The sequence below is a fragment of the Chrysochloris asiatica genome, unplaced genomic scaffold (assembly GCF_000296735.1).
Source record: "Chrysochloris asiatica unplaced genomic scaffold, ChrAsi1.0 scaffold00082, whole genome shotgun sequence".
NCBI lineage: Eukaryota > Metazoa > Chordata > Mammalia > Afrosoricida > Chrysochloridae > Chrysochloris > Chrysochloris asiatica.
Window position 1 is genome coordinate 12,463,122 of NW_006408600.1, and position 16,705 is coordinate 12,479,826.

Sequence of the window (16,705 nt, forward strand, 5' to 3'; positions counted from 1 at the left end):
TAAACATCCTTCTGATATTCTCTGCTTTCAGCCAAGATCCATCGGACATCAGCAATGATATCTCTCGTTCCACGGCCTCTTCTGAATCCAGCTGATTTGTAACCATTATGCTACCAGAGCTCTTTGACTACCTAAAATGAAGTGGTAATAAAGGCACAAAGTGACTGGCTTGGAAAGTTTCAAGGGGTAGTTCTTTAATAGTGTGTAGGGAAAGCAAGAGTCCCCGTTGAATAGTTGTCATCTTTTCTAGATGGGTCTGGTTAAAAGAGATGGGGAGGAAAAAAAGAGTAATCTGATACAATTTGATGAACTTGACCTACACCCATGGATGTAGTAGCTCAAAAGAGGGAACAAATCTTTACAGTAAGGATCATTCCCACCACCACCCCCTCACCCCATACACAGAGTAGACAGGAATGGGCAACTTGGACATTGTCTACCCAAAATGGGGTGGGGAGGGGGCCTACAAAGGCAAGAAGTGACTGGCTTACAAGCTTTCAAGAGGGAGCCTAGATTCAGAGGGCGTGGAGGAAGGTAGAATCTCCACTGAGTAGGATCCAATCTGTCTGGGCAGGGCTGATGAAAGGAGATGCAGATAGGTCTCTTGTGACACAATAGTGAATAATTGTTATCAGAACTGATTGTGAAGGCTGGAAATGTAAAGGTAGACATGTTGTAGCAAAGGAGGGGAGTGATTGACTTTGCAGTCTATGAGCAGAGACCCCTGGGACCATCAAGAGAGAAGAGCAGAGAGCGGTACCCTACCCAGAGAAGCAGTGATGCCAGAGATGGAAGCAGAGAAGATGACATGGAGAGATAGAGCAGCTGGTGACTTTAGACCTAGAGAGGGAGAGGGGCTGTGTGCTGATGGCCAGAGGGGCAGCTTGCAGGGTATACCCTTTGGTTGGTTGGTGATGCATGGAGGTGATTGTAACCATGGCAATGAAATGATATACGATAGGATGAATGTAAAACTAATGTTCTCTCATGTAAACTATCACATAATTAAAAATAAAACATTAAAGAGAGAGAGAGATGGGGATAAGATTTTTATGATTCAATAATGAATAATTATTATCAAGACTTACTGAAACTGTCACAATTGTAAAGGTAGAAGTTTTGTAACAAAAACAGGGGAATAGTTAATCTTACAGTTCAGAAACAAAGGACCCTATAGCTGACAGTGTTTCTCTGCTATTCATAAGGTTTTCAGTGACTAAATATTCGGAAGTAGTTTGTCACTCTTTCTTCCTAGTCTGTCTTTGTCTGGAAGCTCATCTGAAACCTGTCCAGCATGGGTGACCCTGCTGGTAGTTAAAATACAGGTGGCATATCTTTTAGAATTAGAGCAACTCACAAGCCCCCACAGTACGACAAACAGAAAGACGAGTGGTCACCGTTTGGTTTTAAATGGAAACTGTCACTTTAAATTTGGAGGAAATCTGTGCCCGTGTATAGTAGAACCTTCCAGGGGTGGGGATGGGGTATCCATTCACTCAGGCATCCGCTATAGTCACCAGAATGGAGATGCACAGACAGCGAGTGACCAATGAACAGATACCAAAAAAAAGAAAAAAAAAAAAAAGAATGTCCACGCCTGTATCTCCTCGGTTCTGTCCGGCATTCGTGGCTGTTCTGATCCTTCCTCCACTTGGTCTCTCCCAAGAGAGACCAAATAGAGGAGTTAAATACACCACTTTTGATTAAAAAACATCTAAAAATATGATTACTAAGGACATTGAGAACTTAAAATCATAAGCAAACTGGACCTGACAGGCATATATAGAACATGCTACCAGGCATTGGACTCCTGGTGTTTTGCTATAGGATAAGCCCTGGACTGTGAACCGTAAGGTTGGCAGTTCAGACCCACCAGCTGCTCAACAGAAACCCTGAACTGGGTCTATATGAGTCAGAATTGACTCAAAGGCACTTAACAATAATACCCTGCATTAGAACAATACATACTGTTCTCTGGCACACATTGATTGTTTTCCAGAATAGACCATATGCGAAGGTACAAAACAAGTCTCAACAAATTTTAAAAGACTGAAGTCACACAAAATGTCTTCTTTGACCATAATAATACGAAACTAGAAATCAACAACAGGAAAAATAAATACATGGAAATAAAATATGTGCTTGTGACAGCTTCCTGACTGATCCACCACACTGACTGAACCTCCATGCTAACTGAGCCTCCATGCTGATTGGGCCTCCTTGCTGAGTGGACCTCCATGTTGACTGAGTTCCATGCTGACTATTCGTAGATGATGCATGGACTGACAGACATCCTGAGGAGATGCCGTGCTCCCAAGGCCTCTTCACCTGTCCTAAGGCACATTGGACATGACTTTGAGATGGGCCTCCTTTTTGCACCCAAAGAGAAGCAACAGCAGAACAAAGAATCAAATAATAAGACAGAGTGGTGGGATTCCCAGTCCACAGAGCAAGTAAAGCTGAGTGACACTGGGCCTGTGGGAGTGTGCATCTCATCTTTTCAAGATATTCCTGTGGGTCTGTAAATTACTTCTTTTCTAAAGCCTCGTGTTAAACCCGAGACAGCACCTTTTAAGCTTTCATAGAGGTAGTGGAGCTTCATATGGTGCTGACAATTTTCATTTCCATAGTTTGGAGGGAAGGCTTGCTCCAGTGGAAGTAAAGCAGCTTCTTTTTTCAAGGTTCAGGCCTCGTGGTTTGAGAGATTCAAGAGGTTGTCATTTTTTGCTTTTCTTGATTGTTTTTTTTTAATGGGGAAGTGTATATGAGGAGGGGACATCAGTATTTACTGCAGCTGACACCAGTAAAAATGGAGGATGAAGGGAAGTGACCTTTCCAACCATCTGTTATGTGCCAAGTGCTTTTTGTTTGGGACTTAGTATTTGGGACTGAGGATCCTATTTGACAGCTGTAAATATCTGCCCTGATTGGAAGCTAGGGTGAAGTGAGCACTGTAATTAGTATAAGTAGAATTTCCTAATTTCATACAAAATGATGTGTCGTGATATCATTGTTATGGCCTGGCCCCAGTCCCAGTTTGCCGAGTGCATCATCATCAATGTGCTATTTTTGCTTTCTAACTCAGCCTACTACATGTCCTATTATGATGATAAAGTTAATAAAGTAAACCAATATCAACTACTAAGCCTAAAAGACCTGTAAAAAATAGAAATAGGTCCTGAACTCACTCTTTCTGGGAAGCCAAAATTCTCCTTCGTGCTACTACACTACAAATTCCAAGAAGCGAGTGGGTATTTCCACACACTGAGAGTTGTGGTGTGCAATCCAGAAAGACACGGCAAAGATGCCGTTCAGTCATTGAAGAGATGCTGCAGATCACCAAGCAAGCCATGGGATTAGATGTTGCTATAACTGAAAAAAAAAATTTGTTTTAAACAAACTTGAAAGAAAAAGCAGTAAACCTCACAAAGACATCATTGGCAACAGATCTCAAAACCAAGGCTCTTTGGCCCAAGGAAAGAATTTTTTAATGAGCAAATTTTCATCTCTCAATCAAAAAGTAAAGCAGACAAAATCCAACATAAATATTGGCAACCTATGAAAGCTGGGGAACTTTACAAAACCTGAATTGAAGTTAACTTTCTAAAACCAAACTTAAAAGTAAATCACTGGAAATCAAATAGCAGTCTTGAAACTATAGAAAACACAGGCATAGAGACCATAAAGACCAGGCAGAGTCTGACAGAGAGATGTCTTCAGATAATTAATGATTCTTATCACTCCAACAAATTCCTTACAAATTCCAGGTTCGATAAAGACACGCAGTTAGCTAATTCCTTAAAGAACACAGGGCCAGTTTATTACGTTCTCCCTATTTGTGTTATTATTTTTCAGCACCTGGATTAGGCAGTCAGTCCCAGTCTATAAGTAGCAATGATGTTACGTATTTATGTTCCTTCTGAGATTACTCCCTCTCATAGAAGTGAGTTTGGAAAAGGTCATGAGTCAACTTTGAAGAAAAGTCCTTTTGCCAACTACACTGGCAGCATTGCCAAGCCTGTGGATATTTACTGCCATCGATTTTTACTGGATGCACAAAGTAAAATGATCCACCTTTCAGAAACCAGGTCTGTTTCTCATCAGGTTTCTGAGGACGGCAGTCAAGTGACCAATCATTTCTAATGAAGACACCCAATCAGAAGCAGTGTAATAGGCACCTTCTCAACCATATCAGCTAGATATGTCTTTTTCAGTTAAAGAGTCACAGTTTTTTTCAGGTGAAGCTCAAAAGACCCCAGGCTCTGGATCTAGCATGCTTGAACTTGAGACAGGACTTAATGAACTTCCTTTTCACCTTTGCAAAAATAGAATCAGAAGCTCTGTGATCCAGGTTGTTAACCCAAGCTGGATTAACCCATGGAATCTACTTAGAAGTGGTGAAAATTCAAAAGACTCCTGCAGAACCTGAAGTGGTTAATGAAGTCCAATAAAACAAACTCAAAAATATGTTTACACAATACCAGACACAAATTATCCAGATTTAGTTTTTAGCAATAAAGAATCCTATGACTCTTATTTAATTTATTTACTTTTAAAAACTGTTATTTAATTTAATCCTATGACTCTTATTTATTTGTTTCATATGTTTGTCTATTGTTACTTGTGCTATATTTGAATCCAGGGGTCACACATTCTAACTATGTTTATTTGGAAAGGTTTTAAAGAAAGTCTGAACCTGAATAGATTTGCAAATTGAACCACCAAGATACTAAGTGCATTGTATGAGAACACATAGATCTGAGTAGTTTACACACCACAAAGCAATCTTCCCATTGGAAAGTAATGCAGGAATAGGGTCACTTTGGAGCAGAACTTGAGCCATTTTGAAGGGGTTAGATGGATTGAATGTATGAAGCAGATACAAAGAATGGGCATAGATGTGTTTAGGGGTTTAGCGTGTTTGTCATTTTCGTCCTATTCATTCTTATGTATAATACCTCTACAAGGTAGGTCATACATATTGCTGTTAGTGACTAAAATGTTACTTGTATAGAAAAGTATTTGAATACACAAAACAATTGGTTTCGTTTGGTGGCTTGATCATTTTCTGTGCAGACTTAATTGAGGGTTGCTGACAGTCTCATCCAGACGTGTGTGTTCATTTTAACTCTGCTCAAACAAATTTAAAGTATTCTATAGTTGAACACCCTTCATTTAGAGCCTTACTCTGCTTGAAGTGATTCACAGTTAAACATTGTATCTGTTGTAACTTTGATAATAAGCATTTATATTTTGTTATTTATTAGTGGCATCTTTTATTCGAAGTGTCAAATCTTGTGACAATTTAAAATAAAATATCATTGTTGTTGTTATGTTGTTAAATACCACCCAGTTGGCCCATATTCACAGTGATCCTGTGTAGGTTTTCTGAGAAGTAACTGGTAGGTTTGAACTGCCCATCTTGTGGTTCATAGTCCAATGCTGATCATACAGTGCCACACCAGGAGTCCAAAAATACCATTGCAAATTTAAAAAAAAAACCCTTTGGGACACAATAAAAGTAGTACTCAGAGAGAAAATTGTAGCAATAAATGCCTATGTCAAAACAAATGATACAAAATTATTATCTTAAACCAACTACTTGGATAAATCATAAAGGAAGAGCAAAAGAAAAAAATCTTTCAGGAAAAAAAATAATAAAGAAGAAGGTTAAAACAAATGAATTAAAAATAGAAAACAATGGAAAGACTCAACAAAACCAGAAGTTGGTTCATTGAAAAGACAAATAACCAAATTAAGAAACAAAATTGATAACATTAAAAATAATCCAACAGAGATCAATATCATAATTGATTACTATGAAAACAATATTATTTTCATAGTATTATTTTCAGAGACAAATTAAAGATCATAATTGATTAATACGAAGAAGAGGCAGACTACTTCTGAATATTTACCAACTGAAAATCTTATGAAGAGCAGTGGACCATTGTCAGATATAGTACCAAAAAATTAAAACATTCTGAATAGCACCAAATACTGTCAGATGTAGTGCCCAAAGATAACCCCTCAATTTGGAAAGCACTCAAAATACTACTTGGGAATAACTGCCTCCTCAAAGTAGAGTTGACCATGAGGACACTAATGGAGTAGAAAAAGCTTATGGTACATTCATTGGCTGGTGAGGCATGACTCAAAAAGAATAAACATTCATTAATATTCAGAACATAAAATGTACCAAGTACGAATCTAGAAAAATTGTTGTTAGGTTCCATTCAGTTGAGACCAACTCATAGAGACCTTATGCACAGCAAAACCAAACACTGCCCAGTCCTGCACCAACCTCACAATTGTTGTTATGCTTGAGTCCATTGCTGCTGCCACTGTACCAATCCATATAATTGAGGGTCTTCTTTTCTTCTGACCCTCCACTTTACCAAGTATGATGTCCTTTTCCAGTAACTGGTCCCTCCTGATAGTATGTCCAAAATAGGAAACACAAAGTCTGGTCATCCTGGCTTTTAAGGAACATTCTGGCTGTACATCTTCCAACACAGATTTATTTCTTCTAATGGCAATCATTGGTATTTTTAATATTCTCCTCCAAGACCATAACTCAAATGCATCAATTCTTCTGCATTCTTCCATTTTCAGTGTCAAATATTCATATACATTTGAGGCTATTGAAAATACCATGGTTGTGTCAGGCACACCTTGGTCCTCAAACTGACCTCTTTACTCGTGAACACTTTGAAGTGTGCAGCAGATTTGCCTAAAGCAATACATTGTTTAATTTCTTGACTGCTGTTTAAGTGAATATTGATGGTTGATTTGAAGAAAATGAAGTTTTTGACAACTTCAATCTTTTCTCCATTTATCTTGATGCTATTTATTGCTCCATTTTTGTTTTATTTCCATTGAGTTGCAACCATACCAAAGGCAGTAGTCTTTGACCTTCATCAGTAAGTATTTTAATTCCTCTTTGCTTTCAGCAAGTAAGGTTGAATCATCTGCATGTCGCAAGCTGTTAATGAGTCTTTCTCCAATCCTGATGCCACATTCGTCTTTATATTATACAGCTTCATGGATATTTTGCTCAAAATACAGATTGAATAAGTTTGGTGAAAGAATACAGCCCTGGAGCACACTTTTACTGATTTTCAACCATTCACTATCCCCTTGTTGTGTTCAAACAGCTGCCTTTTGATTTGTGTACAGGTTCTTCATGAGCACAATCAAGTGTTCTGGAATACCATTCTTCACAATGTTATCCATAGCTTATTATGAACCACACAGTCGAAAGCCTTTGCTTAGTCAATAAAGCACAAATAAACATATTTTTGTTATTTTCTAATGACCAACTTCATATGGAAAGGAAAGAAACAATGAATAACCAAATAATACTGAAGAAAAAGAAGAAAGCAGGAGGCCTCGCACTCCCAGATATCAAAACACAGTCACTGTAATCAAAACAGCCTTATATTTGTGTGAGGTTTCCGCATCATTCAATATTTTGCTCATGGAATCCTTCAGATTTGCAAGCGAAGTCTTGAATTTTTTCTTCTGTTCTCTTAGCTTGAGAAATGCTGAGTCTGCTCTCTCCTTATGTCTTGCTAACTCCAGGTATTTGCACATTTCATCATAATAATTGCTTTCTCAAGCCACCTTTTGAAATTTTCTGTTCAGCTCTATGCTGGAGAACAAGTTTCAGAGTCTCTTCTGACATCCATTTTGCTCTTTTCTCTCTTTCTGGTCTTCTTAATGACCTTTTGCTTTCTTACTGTAGGATCTTCTTTACACCATCCCACAGCTCTTCTGGTCTTCTGTCATTTGTGTCTAATGCATCAAATCTGTTCTTGAAATGATCTCTAAATTCAGTTGGTATATATTCAAGGTCATATTTTGGCTCTCCTGGACTTCTCAAATTTTCCTTCAGCTTTAGTCTTAATTTGCATATTGATTGTCTATACCACAGTCAGCCCTTGGTCTTATTTTGGCTAATAATATGGAGCTTTTCCAAAGTCTATTTCCACAGATAAAGCCAATTTGACTTCTGTATATTACATCTGGTGAGGTTCACATGTATAATCATCTTTTATATTGTTTTAAGAAGATATTAGCAATGAGTAAGTCATTGGTCTATCAAAATTCTATCATGTGTTCTCCAACATCATTTCTATTACCAAAGCTATATTTTCCCACTACTGACTCTTCCTCTATGTTTCCAAGCTCACATTCCAATCACCAGTAATTATCAATGTATCTTGATTGCATGTTTGATCAATTTCAGACTGAAGAAGTTGATAGAATCGTTCAACTTAATCATTTCTGACTTTAGTGGTTGGTACATAAATTTGAATAATATTAGTGTTAACTAGTCTTCTTTATAGGCATATGGACATTGTCTTATCACAGATAGCATTGTACTTCAAAGTAGGTCTTGAAATGTTCTTTATGGGGATGAATGTGTCATTCCTCTTCAAATTGTTGTTCCCAGCCTAGTAAATCACATGATTGTCAGGTTAAAAATGGCTAATACCTGTCCATTTTAGCTCACAAAGCCTAGGATATTGATCTTTATGCATTCTAATTCTTTTCTGACAACTTCCAATTGTCCTAGTTTCATCCTTGGTACAGTCCGTGTTCTGATTGTTAATGGATGTTTGCAGCTGTTTCTCTGCATTTTGCATTGTTCCCCATCAGCAAATGAGGATTCCAAAATCTTTACTCCAGTCACATCATTATGGCCAACTCTACTTTGAGGCGGCACCTCTCCTCCATTTATATTTTGAGTAACTTCCAACCTGAGGGGCTCATCTCCTGGCACTATATCTGGCAATGCTCTGCTCATACTCCTTAGGTTGTCAGTGGCAAAACATTCAGAAGTAGTTTGTCTCTCCTTAATCTGTCTTAGTCTGATAGATCAGCTAAAACCTATCCTCCATGGATGGCCCTGCTGGTATTTAAAATAATGGCTATACAGCTTCTTACCTCACAGTAACTGGCAAGCCACCACAGTAGGACAAACGGACAGAAGAGTGGTGAACCCCACATTTAACTGAAAATGGATCCACCTATTTCATACCCACCATAACTTCTCTGAATTTACTCATACAATCCCTGTTGTTGTTGCTGTTAAGTGTCATCGAGTTGGTTCCAACTCATAGCAACCATGTACAGGGATTCTGAAGAGCAATTGGTGAGTTTGGATTGCCAACTTTGCAGTTAGCTTTCAAGTACTTATCGAACAGTGCCACGTAAGGACTCCAAACAACCCCTAGCATAGTCCTAACTTCCCAAGTCTGTCCTCTGCTTTTCTCTATGTCCATTCCTTTTGATTGATATAATTCCTCTTCTTTGTCTTCCCACCTGTCCTTCCCCCATCACAATATCCAATAAACACCACAGGTATTAAACATAATCCATTAGGGCCAGTGAGATAACATTTTCTGTCTCTTAAAATTACCTTCAACAAATGGAAAATTAAATTTTCTATTGACCTCTACACTTAAGTGTAATGATAAGAAATTGATGACCTGGAAAGCAAAGAAACAAAAGGTTTTGATTATTCTTTCAAATGAAAATGCAGGTAACATCCTGGCACTTACTCTAGTACCTTAAAAAGTGAAGAAAATGTATGTCTTTATAGATAACATTCCGTTAGAGCTTTATATCACTAATCAGTTTTGTACTCATTCCTCATTTTCTATTTACATCTTGGGATATGAATGAAAAGGCAGTCATTGAAAGGAGTTCAGTGTTTAAATACTCAACACTCTGAACTCACCAGCTGTTCCACAGGCGAAAGGTCTGATAGTCTACTTCATACAGATTGTAGCCTTGTAAACCCTGTGAGGCAGCAAGAGATAGATAGTATGCCAAAGAATAATCATACTTTGCAAACTTTAACAAAATGAGTTCATTGATGTAAATATTAATTCAGTTGAATATTTCCTTAGTCCCATGTGGTACTGTAGGATAAGCACTCAGCCACAAGGCTGAGAACGACAAGGTTCGGGGTTCAAATTCACCAAACACTCCTCAGAAACCTTCTATACAGGGTCTCTGTAAGTCAAAACTGACTCGACAATACTTAATAACGACTTCGTTGTTAATAATACTTGGTATTACTTCTAACATTAAATTTGAGTCGATTTCTCTACATCCCACCCTTAGTCCCCACCCCACACAGAGTCTTAAACTAACTGCTGTGTTTACTATGCCTTTGCTTATTGAGTCTAATCTAGTACTTTAAAAAGTTATGCCTTGTTGTTTTTAAGTGCCATCAAGTTGGTTCCAACTTACAGTGAACCTGTATATGGTTTCCATGAGCAACTGGTGGGTTTGAACCACTGACCTGTGGCTAGCAGTCCAGTGCTTATCCTACAGAGCCGCATGAGGGAGCAGTACATGGCTTTATACAACGTAAAATTTCACTTCTTTTTAGATACCATGATGAGAGCTTCAATAAAAATTTGCAAAGACAATTTATTTCAAAACCCACTGAGAAAAAAATCACATGACTCTATTTTATATACAGATGATTGCTATTGTATATGTTTATGTACAGAGAGTTTCATAACTCTCTGCCTTGAGAAATGGTACCCACTAGGGTAATTATTTCAGACCAGTTGAAGAAGTGAGATTTGTCATGGAATCAATGACTAATTTCAATGACTAAATGAGTCTATATATGTTCCCCCCTATTAGTCCCTAATAGCCCAAATATGATTGATCCTGACCTAACTTATTTGTTTTCAGTGCGCTTCAACAATAGGTACATGAACTTTAAGGAAATGTGAAAGCACAAGCCCACACAGTGAATCCGAATTTCTTGGTTTTGCACATTGCTCCTAATAGAAGGGTCTACAAACCACAACACCAACATCTGGGAAATAGACTTAACAGCAATGAAAAAGCATCCGGATGTCATATAGCTCATCTTTTGTACCAGAGTTTATGGTGCCTAATGATAACAAACAGTTAAACATCTCCAAGGAAGAAACGGCTGTAACCTCCTTTGGTATCTATCATACTAACTACCATAAACTGATGGAGTGAGTGTGCTATAGGCCAAGTTCTCATGATCCAGATGGCATTTTCTTGTACAATGGAATGCTCCCTTAAACACCAACAGAGCAAGAGCATGAATATCTTTTCAGAGTCATTTACAGGAAGATACACAATCTGGCTTACACAAGAATTGTTAAGGGAGAAGAAAAGAACAGATAGGAAAGGAGATATGGGAGACAGAGGTTTTGCTGGATAAAGCATTCATTCCCCCATAACGTCCATGTTTTAAGACTATTTGCCTTTACCCTGTTCAAATAACACTCCTGGAAGGCACCTGTACAAAATGAAGACAAGAGTTGGCCTTCCAGAATAGAGATTGTGTCTGAGAGATGATGAATCACAACCATAATTTTTTGCTTTCTGCCCATCTTTTGGTAATCAACCAGATGTAAAATGAGTAAGGAGTCTCATGCTGCATACTACATACATGTAGAATCCATCTGTGTACAGTTTTGCAGATTCAGCCAATATGATATTTAAAAATAGAGAGTGAATGGTTAAGTTTTAGTCAATATGACAGTCAGTACATATACATTATGTTTCTAAGTGAAGATATTGCTGTTCATTTCTTTGGCTATTAAAGAAAAACTAACTTTTGTTGATACTGTTTGTTTTTAAACTGTACCACAATTCTCTGAAGCAGATGTTACCATTGCTACTCTTACAAGAGGGAGATTACACAATTCACTTAAAGTAGCACAGCAAAGAAGAAACACTTCAAATTCAACTTTAGATGTTCATGGTTCTTAAACTATCTTAAACTACATAGACTTTTCATTGGGCTACCAGTTTAAAAATAAAGATAGATAGATAGATAGATAGATAGATAGATAGATAGATAGATAGATAGATAGATAGATAGATAGATAGATAGATACATTCTTATTTCTCCCAAAAACAAGAACAAAGTTATTTTCTATTGAAAAATAATTCTTACACACTTTGGATACTAGAAACTTCTTTCTAAGGTGATATATCAAAGAAAGAAATCAGGACTTATATTAAGCTTTTTTGGTGCTGAAGTATGGTATCCATTTCTCAAAGATAAATGGGAAAGTGCTTTCTTATTCACTATTTTATGCTTATAATTCTTTGATGAGCTCATAATGCTTAAGAGGATTTTTGCATTCACTCCCACCACCCTACCTCTCACCTGGACACTGGAAAATCTGGTCTGAAAGGAGAACAGAATGAAGGCAGAAATTTCCCCCATGTGAGTTCCTTTTTTCCAAGTGAATTTCCAGTGGATGCCAAGTGGGATGTTGCTGTTGTTGTTAGGTACTGTAGTTAGTTCTAATTCATAGAGACCCTACATATAACAAAATGAGTCACTGTTCAGTGCTGTTCCATCTTCACAATTATTATGTATGAGGCCATTGCTTCTGCCATCATATCAGTCCATCTCCAGGGTCTATATCCTTGTGGTGCCATATCTGAAGTATGAAAGATGAAGTATCACCATCCCTACTGCTAAGGAGCACTCTGTCTATACATCTTCTAATACAGATTTGTTTGCTCTTCTGGCAGTCAATGGTACTTTTAATGTTCTTAACCAACACCATAATTCACATCAATTAATTCTACTACGATCTTCCTTTCCATTGTCCAACTTTCACATGCATATATGGCAAATGAAATTACCATGACTTGGGTCAGGCACACCTTAGTCCTCAAACTGATAACTTCATTCTTGAGCACTTTAAAGAGGTCTTTTGAAGAAGCTGTGTCTAATACAATTCGTCATTTGATTTCTTTTTTTTTTTTTCTTTTTTTAAGTTTTTATTGTGAATTGAGTAATAGTTTACATGGAAAACATCAGCTTTATGTTCATCCTGTCATATTTCATTTCATTGCAATGATTGCATCATCATTCAACAGCACTTGCTTCCATTCCCTCTGTTTTGTTTTGTTTTTTTGATGTGCACTGAAGAATATATAGCCATTCCAACAACCAAAGGGTATACCCTGGGAGCCTGCCCGCCTCCTCCCGGCCACCAGCACACAGCCCTTCTCCCTCTCTGAGTCTAGAGTCCCCAGCCACTCCATCTCTCCACATATTCATCTCTGCCTCCATCACTGACATCACTGCTTCTCTGGATAGGGTCCCATACTCTATTCTTCTCCCTTGATGGTCCCAGAATAATTCGCTTCTTTACTGCAAGATCAACCACCCCCCTCCTTTTGTTACACAATGTCTACCTTTACATTTGCAACATTCACAATCAGTCCTGATAGCAATTATTCACTATTGAACCGTAAGAGTCATATCCCCATCTCCTTTCACAAGCCCCGTCTAGACAAGTTGGAAACCACTCAGTGGATATTCTATCTTCCCCCAGGCTTTCTGAAACTAAACTCTCTCTTGAGCCAGTCATTATGTGCCTTTGTAGCCTGCCCATTTTGGGTAGCCAATGTCTAAGTTGTCTATCCCTGTCACTCCTGTGTACCAAAGGGGTGGAAATGATCCTTGCTGCAAAGATTTGCTCCCTCTTTTAAGCAACTACATCTATAAGAATAGGTTAAGTTCATCAAATTGTAGCAGATTACACTTTTTTCCACTTCTTTCTTACTCTAGTTGAGTTCTGATCATCCAGCCATTGAAGCTAGGTCAAATGGGCACAATCTGCAAGTACAGGCGTTCCTATGCATCTCCCCACACTTCATACTAGCTGGACGCCTGCCTCACTCTCTGCTCCAGTCCTCCATGACCATATCCCCATCCATGGTCTCAGGAGTCTCCAGGTCTCGCTATACTGCTGGCCAAGCAGGTTTCAATGCAGGTTGACAGAAGTTTATTGAATGTGGTCAGCCTTAGCTCACAGCTTCATTGTTATTTTCTCCCCACTTCCCCTTATTGGTAGACCAACATGGTCACCAGCAAGATTATATGCCTGCTCCTGTATTCCCTTTGAGTTTTAGTCTTGAAAGGGGGTTTGCCTTGAGGGGACTTGATTGTTTGCCTTGATGGTTCCCCAAGAACAACTTGTTTGGTCTTGTAGTCATCAATCAGACTGCCATTATTGTTTTTTATTTTTCCTGAGGATTTTTCTTTCAAGAAGTATTTTCTGTTCCTCTAGTTGCTCCAGGCTGATCTGTTTGTCGTTTCAAGTGGAAATTTCCCACCTCAGAAGATTCTGGATGGGGATCAGGATTTTACCTATGGTTTTATGCAATGCAAAGGCTCCACAGGAAGCCTCTTTCACTGGGCAAGTTCTAGCCCCATTTTAGATGTTCCAATCAGTTATAGGCTGAAGACAGAATTACAAGCTTTCTATAGTAATGTTTCAGGCTATTCCTTTCTCTCCCCCTCAAGTGTCTATTTTACAGTAGTAGGCAAAGGAAAACAAGATTCATAAGACAGTCAAGAATCTTAACATTATTTCCCCTCTTTTACCAATTCAAACCATGCCTCAATCCCTGTATCACAGAGCCCTGTTGTTCCAAGGTTGAGCATACAGTACTATTTACCTCTGCCCCACTTTGTCCGTACAAACCTGCCTGAACGTTCTCCCATCTATCTTGTTCTTCCATTCCCCTCTCCCTTCTTGTGTATTGGCCCTCCCAACACCCAACCTCTCGTGTCTATTCCATACCCTGTACTCCACCTGTCCTTCCCTCCCCTCGCCCCACCCCCTACACCCTAGTAACCAACAAGTTTTCCCCCTCTTAGTGTGGGTACAGTTTCTTAAGCTTTTACAATAATGTTCCTATGCAGTATTTCTCCTTTGTGATTGACTAATTTCACACAGCATAATGTCGTCAAGGTTCATCCATGGTGTGCAGTAGCTTGCAGCTTCTTTGTTATTCTTCAATAATATTCCATTGTGTGTTTGTACCAAAGTTTGTTTAATCATTCTTCCACTGATGGGCACTTAGGCTATCTCCATCTTTTTCCTATTATAAATAGTGTTGCTATGAACATTGGTGTGCATATATCTACTTGTATTATGGCTCAAAATACTTGTGGCTAAATACCAAGTAGAGGAATTGCTAAATCATAAGGTATTTCTATTTCCAACTTTCTGAGGAAGTGCCATACTGTTTTCCAGAGTGGTTTGACCATTTTGCAATCCCACCAGCAGTCATTTGACTTCTTGACTGCTGCTTCTATGAGTGCTAACTGTGGAAACAAGCAAAATAAAGTATTTGACAACTTCAATCTTTTCTCCATTTGTCAGGATGCTGTTTACTGATCCAGTTGTGAGGATTTTAATTTTCTTTATATTAAGGTGATATCCATAATGAAGGCTGTAGTCTTTGATCTTCATCAGTAAATATTTCAAGTTCACTTTACTTCCAGCAAGCAAGATTGTATCATCTTCATATCATAGGTTGTTAATGAGTCTTCCTCCAATCCTAATGCCACCTTCTTCATATAATACAGCTTCTTGTATTATTTGCTCAGCATAAAAATTGAATAAGTATAGTGAAATGATACAGGCCTGGCAGGCAACATTCCTGATTTTAAACCATTCAGTATCCCCTTGTTCTATTCTAATGACTGTCTCTCTTGCTCTATGTACAGGATCCTCAAGAGCACAATTAAAGTGTTCTGGAATACCCATTCTTCACAATGTTATTTATACCTTGTCATGATCCACATAGTTGAAAGTGTTTGCATGGCCAATAAAGCACAAGTAAACATCTTTCCGGTATTCTCTACTTTCAGTCAAGATTCATCTGATTAAATGTCAGGAATGATAATCCTAATTCTCCTGCTTTTCTGATTCCAGTTTGAATTTCTGGTAGCTCCCTGTCAATGTACTGCTGCAATCATTTTTAAATTATCTTTAGTAAAATTTTACTTGCATGAAAATATTAATAATATTGTGTGATAATTTCTACAATATATTGAATCACCTTTCATTGGAATGGACACAAATATGGATCTCTTCCATTTGATTAACCAGGTAGCTATTTTCCAAATGTCTTGGCATAGATGAGTGAGTGCCTCCTCTGCTTCATCAGTTTGTTGAAAGATTTTCATGTTTATACAATAAATTCCTGGAGACTTGCTTTTCTTCATTGCCTTCAGTGCAGCTTAGACTTCTTCTTTCAGTACCTTCAGTTCTTGATCATATGTTAGCTAGTGAAATATTTGAACATTGACCATTTCTTTTTGTTGATTATGTGTGTATTCTTTCCTTGCTCTTTTGATGCTTTTTGCATCATTCAATATTTACCCATGTTGTTGTTGTTGTTATGTGCTGTGGAGTCAGTTCCGACTCACAGTGACCCTGTACAGGGTTTCCGAGGTTGTAAATCTTTATGGGAGCAGAAAGCCTCATCTTTCTCCCATGGAGCAGCTGGTAGTTTTGAACTGCTGACCTTGCAGTTCGCAGCCCGACTTGTAACCACTATGCCACCAGAGCTCCCATAGAATCCTTCAGTATTGAAAGTCAAGGTTTGAATTTTTTATTTTATCCAGTTTGAGAAATGCAGGCCATGTTAACAGTCTATCATATATTATAATTATTCAGATACATTCCTTGTCGCTCCTGCTTTTCTATAAACTTCTTGTAAGCAGGAACAATCCATAAATAACATTTATGCCTTCCCATATTGTTGTTGTTGTTAAGTGTCATCAAGTCAGTTCCAACTCATAACAACCCTGTATAGGGTTTTCAATGAGTGGCTGGTGAGTTTGAAACCCCAACCTTTCAGCTCAAAC

The 16,705-nt window shown here is 38.2% G+C and overlaps 1 pseudogene; it reads left to right on the forward strand.

Annotated features, from left to right (window-relative positions):
- Positions 1–2,994: 2,994 nt before the first annotated feature.
- LOC102828665 lies at positions 2,995–4,505 on the forward strand (annotated as a pseudogene).
- The last annotated feature ends 12,200 nt before the right edge of the window (positions 4,506–16,705 follow it).